This window comes from Protopterus annectens, chromosome 6.part0 (assembly GCF_019279795.1).
Source record: "Protopterus annectens isolate FY-2018-M chromosome 6.part0, PAN1.0, whole genome shotgun sequence".
In the NCBI taxonomy this organism is placed as follows: Eukaryota; Metazoa; Chordata; order Ceratodontiformes; family Protopteridae; genus Protopterus; species Protopterus annectens.
In genome coordinates, this window is record NC_056737.1 from 54,883,242 (window position 1) to 54,892,815 (window position 9,574).

A 9,574-nucleotide genomic window follows, 5' to 3' on the forward strand; every position below is an offset into this window, starting at 1 on the left:
ATAGTGTCAAAAGCCTTGGCAAGGTCAAGATAAGCAATGTTCATGGACTGCCCACTGCCCACAGCCTCTGTAACCTTTTCAAATAATTTATTAAGTTCAGGAGACAGGACCTGTAATTCACAGTACAAAACTGATTGATGTATATTTCAATGAAATTGTCAATATCTACATAAATGAGCTCTGCTATAATATGTTCCATGGATATGCGGGTCCCCTACACATGGTTAACATTTCATAATGTCAAAGACCATATGGCTGAGACCGTATGATCGACATTCGAAATGTCAACCATGTAGTATAAAAAAAACACAACAGTAACTTACCTTCAAACTACTAGCAGGGGGGCTATGCCCCCCTGCATCCCCTGTGGGGGGATGCACCCCCCCCACAGCCCTGTAACTTAAATAAACCAAGTTTGAGATCACACAACAGTGCAAAAATGGAAATCTTTCCATTCTGCACTCTACAGAGATGCCAGTTCCGCATGGTTGGCATTTCAAACGTTTATCATATGGTCTCGGCCATATCGTCTTCGACATTATGAAATGTTGTCCATGATTAGGGGACCCAGATATGCATATAAGGCTGTTGAGGCTGATGGACCTATAATTACCTGGGACTGTAGAGTGGATATTCTTATGTAGGGGAATCAAGTGGCTATTGCCCAGACATCAGGCACAAACCTTATGGATAAGATGAGAAGGAAAACATTTTTGTAAAGACGGCGATAGTGCATACTAAGCCCTGATGAGAATGCAGCCTAGTATGTTATGTGGTCCTATAGAAATATTATTTTTAGCTTTGGACAGGGATTGTAAGACTTGTTCCAAGGTGATTTCAGGGACAGTGGGAGGCAACAAAGTAAGTAGTTGAGGTAAATTTGCCTGCTTAAATATTACCTATGTTCTTGGGATTGGAATGTATGATATTATGATGAGCTCAGTGGATTGTTGGACATTAGTCATAAACTACACAGTTTCCTTTCTTATCTCTAATGACCTTAGGTTTATGCTCTATAATTTCTAATAATGCACTTAAGTTCCTTACTGGCATATTTCAGTGTAGTCTTGAGATAAGGCAACAGGGATTTCTTAAAACTTTCATTTTTTGCTTCCTCTATTATACAGTTTGCTAGTATGGGAGCTCTATTACAGACATTTTTTTTACTGCATTTACCATTATATTTAGGGCAGATGAGTACAACTTTTTTATGCATCTGTTTAGGTGGTGGATAAAACTGGAGGTGATTGTGGCAGCTGTCTCAACTAGGTCCACTGTATGGAATTGTTGGAAAGTTTGCATAGGTCTTCGACAAACTGAAATAAGTTTGCGAGGAAAAGTCTCTAAAGATGGTTTCATTTGCTGGTGGTGAGGTACTACCTCTAGGTCTGATTTAACCATGGATAAGGAATGTGAGGGTGGAGTAGAGGTGGAGGCTAGATTGGTAAGGACCAGGTTAAGGATATTACTGCCTCTAGTGAGTAGTCTGTATGTCCAACTATAGTGTTTCCTATTACTACAGCCTCTGTTTTTATAATTTGCTCCAGTGCATTGGTATTAACAAAGTCTAGGAAATGCTGGGCATATTCATTTTAGAGGGGTAAGTGTGCCAGTCACTGCCTGGGTAAATGAAGTCCCCTGGTAAGAAGGTATTTTGTTTGATATGTAATCCCTCAATGATATTATGGTAATTTCCATGATGTTTTTTGGGGGGCATTGATGGGGATCCATACCTAGCAACAAAATAATAACTTGATTTCTTCAAGTTGATTTGAATCTTCAGAAGCTTGGTGTGAGGTGATGCTATTTCTTACAAATGTAGATACTCTCTCAGAGTTACCTAAGGGAGTGAGAGGATGATAGATGCTAAACCCTAGTAAAGAAAAAACATGTCTCAGTAAATACACAGGTATGAAAGTATTCAAGCAGGATAGTCTCAGACTCCTGCATCTTTCCATTTAGACTCCTAGCATTTAGTAGTGCCATTATAATGTTGTCTAAATTTGATCTGAGTTTGAGTTTGCTATGTAGGAATGTCCAGTAGGGACACCCTGCCTAAAAAAAGCACTATGGGGACAGGAATATCTTTAGCCAGTATACAGAAGTAAAACCACACAAAAAAGATTCGTTCTGGAGATCCAAATGAAGGAATGAGACCAAAGTAGAATATATTCCAAAGTACAATTTATTTGTACAAAGCCACAAACAAGGATGTAATGCTTTTCACTAGAAGTACTGGCCCTTTTGTTGCTTCCAAAATAATCTGCCAGAATAGTTCTGCTTTTCCAGCAGACAGTAGTGGACCACCATTTGGTTTTCAGTATACAGAAGTCCTGGTATGAGAGGTGCAAAGAAGTATTATCTTCCATCTAATCCCAGGCAAACATGTACTAGATACCCTTGGTGTGACATTAACTCTTTACCAGTTTAATATTTTCATATCTAGACATCATTCTTGCTAAAGTTGAGATACTACTCAAGACAAGTGTCTTTCTTGCCTCTAACACATGCATAGTGAGGTCCAGCATTTATTTTTGCATGCCCCCCTCAGTGGAAAGCTTCAGGTGATATACATCCACATTGGCAACTACTAGATCATAATCATACGTACCTGGTTTAAAGGATTTTAGAACCTTTGTGACATCACAGATCCTGGAACTAGACAAGGAGATTACAATCACCATGTGTCTGTATACCTGGCTAAAGAGTCTCCTATTACTAAAACTTTTCTCTTTGGTGAAATGGACCCAGTGTGCCTTAAGAGCTTAAGCCTGCTTTCCCGGTGACATAGGGGAGATACACAGATTTTCAGTGTGTGCGAGTGAAGATGGAGTAGGTGCTTCATTATGTACTAGGGGCTGGGATATTTTAGAGTGTGTTCTAGGGGGGCTTTGACAACATTTTCTTTACAGCATCAGTATTATTTATGAGCTTAGTGCTGTGTTGTGATGTGTTGTGACTGATGTGTGGAGGTATGATGCTTCTCAACTTTGGTCTGATGTGAGACATTTGCCTACATATTTTTTTAAATATTTACATTTCTTGCAAGCTGAACTCTCTACTAGTAGAAGCAATGAACAGTCAGTAAGCAAAAGACAGTTGCTATACTGCCTTTGAACATCTAATGAACTCAGACTGACCACAGATAGGGGAAGAGCAGACTGTTTTGCCATGTTGCTAGTGAGTGGAGGATTAGGTATGATCATATTACCAATGGGTTGGAAGGGGACAACTACAGCAGACCCTGAAGATTTATGGATTAATTATTTTTGATGATACTCTAAAGCTAGGGTGTGTTAGCTAATCTAGCAGAACTTGGTGTAAAGACATAATCAGGTTTGCCCATAATGATAAATAATAGTGATTCCCCTTTTGGCCACTACCTGAAAACTACTGGTGTTGGTCACCTGCAGCTACACTCAGCTAGGAATCAATGTCCTTTTGTTCCTTCTCTCATCAGAAACAAAACAGTAGAATCAATTCCAAGTTGATTCCAGAGAAGAAGTTGACAGGCTCTTTGTTAATCTGGAGTCTCATCCCAGGAGTTAAAGCAGTCTGTAGATACCCCAGATATCACATGCAGTAATTCAATATAACAGGTAGCCATGCTTCATAAAGATTTAAAATTAAAACTGAAGATGTTTCTACAAAAACAGCAACTACACCAGTCGGGGGGTATCATACACACTGCCCAATCACAGATATCGGGAATCAATATCCATGTGCTCCTTCTCTCATCAGGAGCAAAATTCAGCACAAATCCCAAGCTGGCACCTAAGAAGCTCTTTTCAGGCTTTCCGTAATCAGTAGCCTCAAGAAAGGCCAGGAAAATGTCACTCTGTTCCTTCTCTTTCCAGGAGCAAAACAGAAGCATTAATCTCAAGCAGATTTCTGAGATGTGGTTTGTAGGCTCTCCAGTGATTAGCATTCTTCTCTCAGATGTTGCATATTTTGAAAGTAAGATAGAAAAATGAGTTAATACTCTGGTGGTCCTTGTTGCCTGACAAGCTGCCATCTTATGCTCATGAAAGAAGGTCATGCCAATGGGACTTGGCTCATCATCCTACAGATCACCTAGCAGCATACATGCCTAACAGAAACAACAAGTAAAAAAGAAGTAAATTATAGTGACCCATGGACCATTGTATCTCTAAACACTGCTGATCTTATCACCTATAAACTGTTGTCTGACACTCTGTAAGTTAGACTTGAGTTGCGGCACTTGCCTTAAGTACAGAGTTTTCTAGTTGGTGTACTTGGATAGGTAGGGGTTCTGTTCTCACTACAGTCAGCTGGGGTGCGTGTTTGTTTGTGCACTTGCTTGATATTAGAGAGGGCATTCTACACCAACATGTGGGACATGCTATTACCATCTTCTCACCAGACTCTGGTTATGTCATCAGCTGTAGATAATTTGCTGTTGATTTGATGTGCAGTATTCCCATCAGGACAGGATCAGAGATGTCAACTCATCCTATGTGACACAGATTGCAGTAACAGGGGCTTTCAGTCTATCCACATATGTCATGGCATGGTTTGTAGGCCCTGCATTTTCTTGGTGAGAAACCCCTGTGGTTTCTCCAACAGCTGCGGGTGTCTGGTGAGGTACATGCAAAAGGGAGCATTTTATTCTATTAGTGCTCTGATCAGGTTTGAGTGCAGTGCTGTTATATCATGCTCAGATCTGGATATGATGGCCTGACTTATGAGGTGCACAACGTAGCATTTCCATACCACTGTGGACACTTCATGGTCAAGGTTCAGATTGCTATTTATGTGTGTTCCCAGGTCTTGCACCAATGGGTTTTAGCATGGGTGAGTGTTGTCAAATAATTCCACTTTGAAAAAGGCCAAAATAATGACACATTTTTGCATTTATTTGTAGATCGTGTGGCTTTGGCACCAATAATTGGTCTGTGTTAGCCCCCTCCTGTAGTATATTATCATCATTGGTGGACTCATTGATTGCACACAATATGCAAGAACCAGCAAACTTGATAAGCCAAAGGCCATATACTTTAGCCTAGAATGTCTAGAAATAGATTCCAAACAGTAAAGGGCCAAGCAGAGATCCTTGGGATATGCCAACAGTAACAGCTCTACTGGTAGAGGTTGATTCACCAAGTTTCACAGAATGTGTTCTGTCAGTGAGACAATAGGTTAACCATCTAGTGATGTAAGGGTTAATCCCCAGCTGGGAGAGTTTCTCAATGATACCTGCATGGGGAATTGTGTTCAAATTCTAGGACAGATCAAGATACACAGTATGCACTATCTTGCTTTCATCCAGGTATATCACACAGAATCATTGGGCTCTGAAAACATCACAGATCACCTTCAGTATAACACAACATAAACCTTTAAAATGAAGGACATTCACAAATAAGTTAATAAACAAGACAAATTAAAGTCATCAGACCATTGTCAGTAAATGAACCTGCATGGCTTCTGACATGTTGCTGACAAATAAGGCAAAATCAGAATCATTCATTCTCTGTTTGCCGACTTAATCCATTTCATGGTTGCACAAGGAGTTAAACGACACCTCAGAACTCACTATAAAAAAGGCAGAGAAAGCAATCCTGGGTAGGACTGCAATCTGCTGTAAGTCTCTCATAGGTTCACAGGTAAAGACCAGACTAGCTGCCCTTGTGGGTCTTTTTAATCTTAGCCAATTTCCCTTTTGGTGTGTGAATTAACATACCCCATTTGGTGTTAGATTGGTCTTACCTATCCCGTGGTCATTAATCATATTTTACCCCTAACAACTGTGATTATATCATACATAATTTGAGAGGATCCATGCATGGGATAAAACATTTAGGAACTGCCTCTGACCAGTAGTAGTACAAGGAGTAGTTCTGGGGTACATTCTCTGTTTCTTATCCATATATCCAATGTGAGCTTCAATTGGGACAGGGATCAGCTTTGTTTTATGTCGATGGGGAGTCTTTTCCAGAACAGTGGCATCTACTACATGATAAACCTTTCCCTTCCAAACTATTCTGCTGATGCTGCTGAAGAGGTTCAGATCCCTAGACTGAGTATTTCTGATCAATTTGACTTGCTGACTTACAGTAAATCCATCACTATTAGGTCAAAGGATGCCTTGTATACCAGACACAGGTCATCTCTTAGCAGTCTGTAAGATTCCAAGTACAGTGACAGGGCTTTGAGTTGGTCCATGTAGGACTTGTTGTTTAGGCCTTGTATCCTTTGAGTAAGGTATCTCTGTGGGCATTCCAGTTGTTGTATGTGTCTAGATAGATGCATGCCAAATGGGGCATTACACTCAATGACTGACCAGTGAGGGCTGGGTTAAGAGGACAATGACATCCTTTGATATAGACACAATCCCTTTATTTATAAGATGTGCAAAGTAGAAGGATTTTCTTATAACAATGGACACATGTTGGCAGAAAGTTAGGTCACATCCATATATGTTCCCAATTTCTGAACAACTGCATCAACTCTTAGGGGTACCCTAGGGTGGATGACTTTACAAAGGATATAGTAATGCATTTTTTGGCATTATGACTGGATTAATGAGGGCTAAGTAAAAGGACAAAGACTTCCCTAGAGCTAGACACAATTCCTTTGCTTATAAGTTGTGCAATAGAGAAGGAATTTCTTATGACAATGGACACATAAGTTAAAACTTAGGTCCCTGTCCACATAAGATCCCAAATGGTGAATAACCGGATCAACTCCTAGAGTCATATTGGCAATGTTGTAGTTCCCCAAGGTAGCTGACTTCTCAAAAGGTATCATAATGTATTTTTTGACATTTAGTTTCAAACCTTCTTGCAAGATGGCTAAGTCATTTGGGGATTCAACAACTGCTCCTAGCTTGCAGTCATCTGCAAACTTAGTCAGCCATAGCCTTTTGGTATTGGCTTCTACTTCAGAGAAGTAGATATCAAACAGCAGAGGACCCAGCATACAACCCTCTTACACAGAGCACATAGCTGTGGGCAATCTGAAGGACTGCCCATTCATTTGCACAAAATCTTTGGAATACAGGAAGAATGCAGAGCACCCAACAAAACCTCACATAATGGTAGAGATGCAGACTTCCCACAGAAAACAGCCTAAATGGGAACTGAACTGGAGAAGCAAACTCCATGGGGCAGCAATGTTAAATTCTTAACCACTTTCCTTACAATAAATTACTCAAATTAAAAAGACAATGTTAATAATCCTGACCAGAGTTTGACTACTTTCTGTTTTGCTGGCATGAAAAAGCTGCACACTAATGTTTCTGGCCAGTCAGTCCATTAGATATCTAATATACAGATCAGTCTACACATTGTACTACAATAATAAAGTACAACAGGGCTGTCCAAACGTATGCAATCTGAGGGCTGCATTAAAATAAAAAGATTTATCTGAGGGCCACATCCACAATTATAAATGCAGTACATATATTGAAATTACTTGGAGAGTCCTACTGTTAGTTAGGTTTAGCAAGCACTTTGAAAATTTCTTAAGAAAGAAAAGTCATGGTGCTTATAAAAGGTTTTATTGGAATGGTAGACAAGATGCAGTAATTTTTACAGAACAAATGTCTTTCTATTAAGGGCCAGTTTTCTAGCTGTAGTAAAATATTAAACCTGCTCACATTTAACCCTCATAACTCAGTTGATAGCAGTGTCAGTGCTTCCTTCTGCATGCTCACTCTTCTTGGCAGCCTCTGGCTCAGTGCTAAAGAAATTCTTCACAGGTCTGAACCACTGGAGCTTTAGATACAAATGCATAAAAATTAGTCCTTTCTAGAAATTGAATGTCTGTTCTGGAGTGCTTACCACACCTCTGTTTAAAGTGATGACCAAATCTTGTTTGCATTTGTGACCAACATACCTCTCAACCTCTTCATTTTAATGAGAGCTCTGCAGTAGTTTGGCTTCATTTAATAAAGTAGCTATATGAATTTCGATGGCTGTAGTTGCCAAAGTAAATTTGCAAGAGAATTATCTGTCAATGAACATCTGTACTTTGATTTAATGAATTTTGTCATTAAAAAAGTACTTTTGCAAAGATATGTGCTCCTGAGTATTGAGCACATCTTGAGTCCAAACTTCCTCAATTTCGGGTATCTCTCTATTGGTAGTAATTTACAAAAACCTTCTCCTTTTTCACTTCTGTTAGTATAAAAAGGGTCTGATTGCAAATCACACAACTGGTCAGAGCTTACATTTTCAATGGTGACAGTCAAGGGTTTAGTAAAAATTGAAATATCTTCTTCAGTTTCCTTAAAATCACCAAACTGATTCTCAAAATCCTCAATGATCATTTCAATATACTTTACATGAGCTGAAAATGATATTTCTTTAAAATCCTTAATTTCTTCAAAATTTTCTTTGCAATTTGGAAAAAAAAGTAAAAATATTGTTTGCCAATGTTCATATAAAGAACTTCAATTTACTATTAAAGCCATTCAATTGACCATATAAGTTGGCAATATTCTGATGTTTGCCCTGTACTTTTAAGTTCAACTCATTCAAATGGTTGTTCATATCTGTTATAAATGCAAGATCTGATAAAAATATGGGATCTTGCATTTGATTTTCAAGTTCAGTTGTATCAAACTTCACATCATTTTTAAGAGATATGGGTATCTTTCCAAATGTCAAAGAAGCTTTCCAGACATTTTCCAGCACTCAACCAGCAAATATCAAAATGAAGGAGAAAATGGCCATATGCAGCATCCATTTTGCTCAATAAATTACAAAACTAATGATGACTCAGAGATCTATTACCTCTTATTACAATATTAGTTATTTTTACAGCTACTTTCATGTCATTGACCTGACATAGAAATTTTCCAAAGAGAAATATTGGTGAATTATGCAATGAATTGTAGGTCAGTTAATATTATTTTGTTTCAATAGTCCACAAAAGCCATTTCCAGTCCCTGTCATAGCTTTGGCCCCATCTGTAATGATGCAGGAACATTTATCAAATCCTCCATAGTTCATAACAAACTTTTGAGCTGTTACGAAAATATCAGTACCTTTAGTAATCCCCTGTAAAGATATAAGATTGAGGAGTTCTTCATTAATAGTAAAGTCCTCTTGAATAGTTCGAACAAAAATTAAAAGTTGACTTACGTCTGCTTGATCAGTACTTGATGCTTTCATCAAGACACAATGAAAAGTGCTCATATTTTACTATAAAATCACACAGCTTTTTTGAAACATATTGATCCATATGTTGTAAGCGTCTTGCGAAGGTCTGTTGATATAATGCCACTGTTTCAAACTTCTCAGCTAATTTCAGCTCATGAAATTGTTTTGCTATTTCAATTGTACATTTCTTCACTATCAAACCGTCACTAAAAGGCATTTTTTTCTTTTGATAACTCCAATGCTACTTTGTACGAAGCAGCAAGGCCAGAATTTTGTTTAGTGCTAAGTTTTGCAAAAAAACTGGTTTGGTGAATTAGTTTCTTCTTATATTCTGCAATAATGGTGCATCTTGATTCTCCACTATACATATCAAATGTTTTACTGTGTAATGTACTGTAGTGTAATTTCACATTATACTCTTTACGCACTAACAAAACTTGCATGCA

At 38.4% G+C, this 9,574-nt stretch overlaps 1 pseudogene; it reads right to left on the reverse strand.

Annotated features, from left to right (window-relative positions):
* Positions 1 to 8,601: 8,601 nt before the first annotated feature.
* On the reverse strand, positions 8,602 to 9,345 carry LOC122803765 (annotated as a pseudogene).
* Between the last annotated feature and the right edge of the window lie 229 nt (positions 9,346 to 9,574).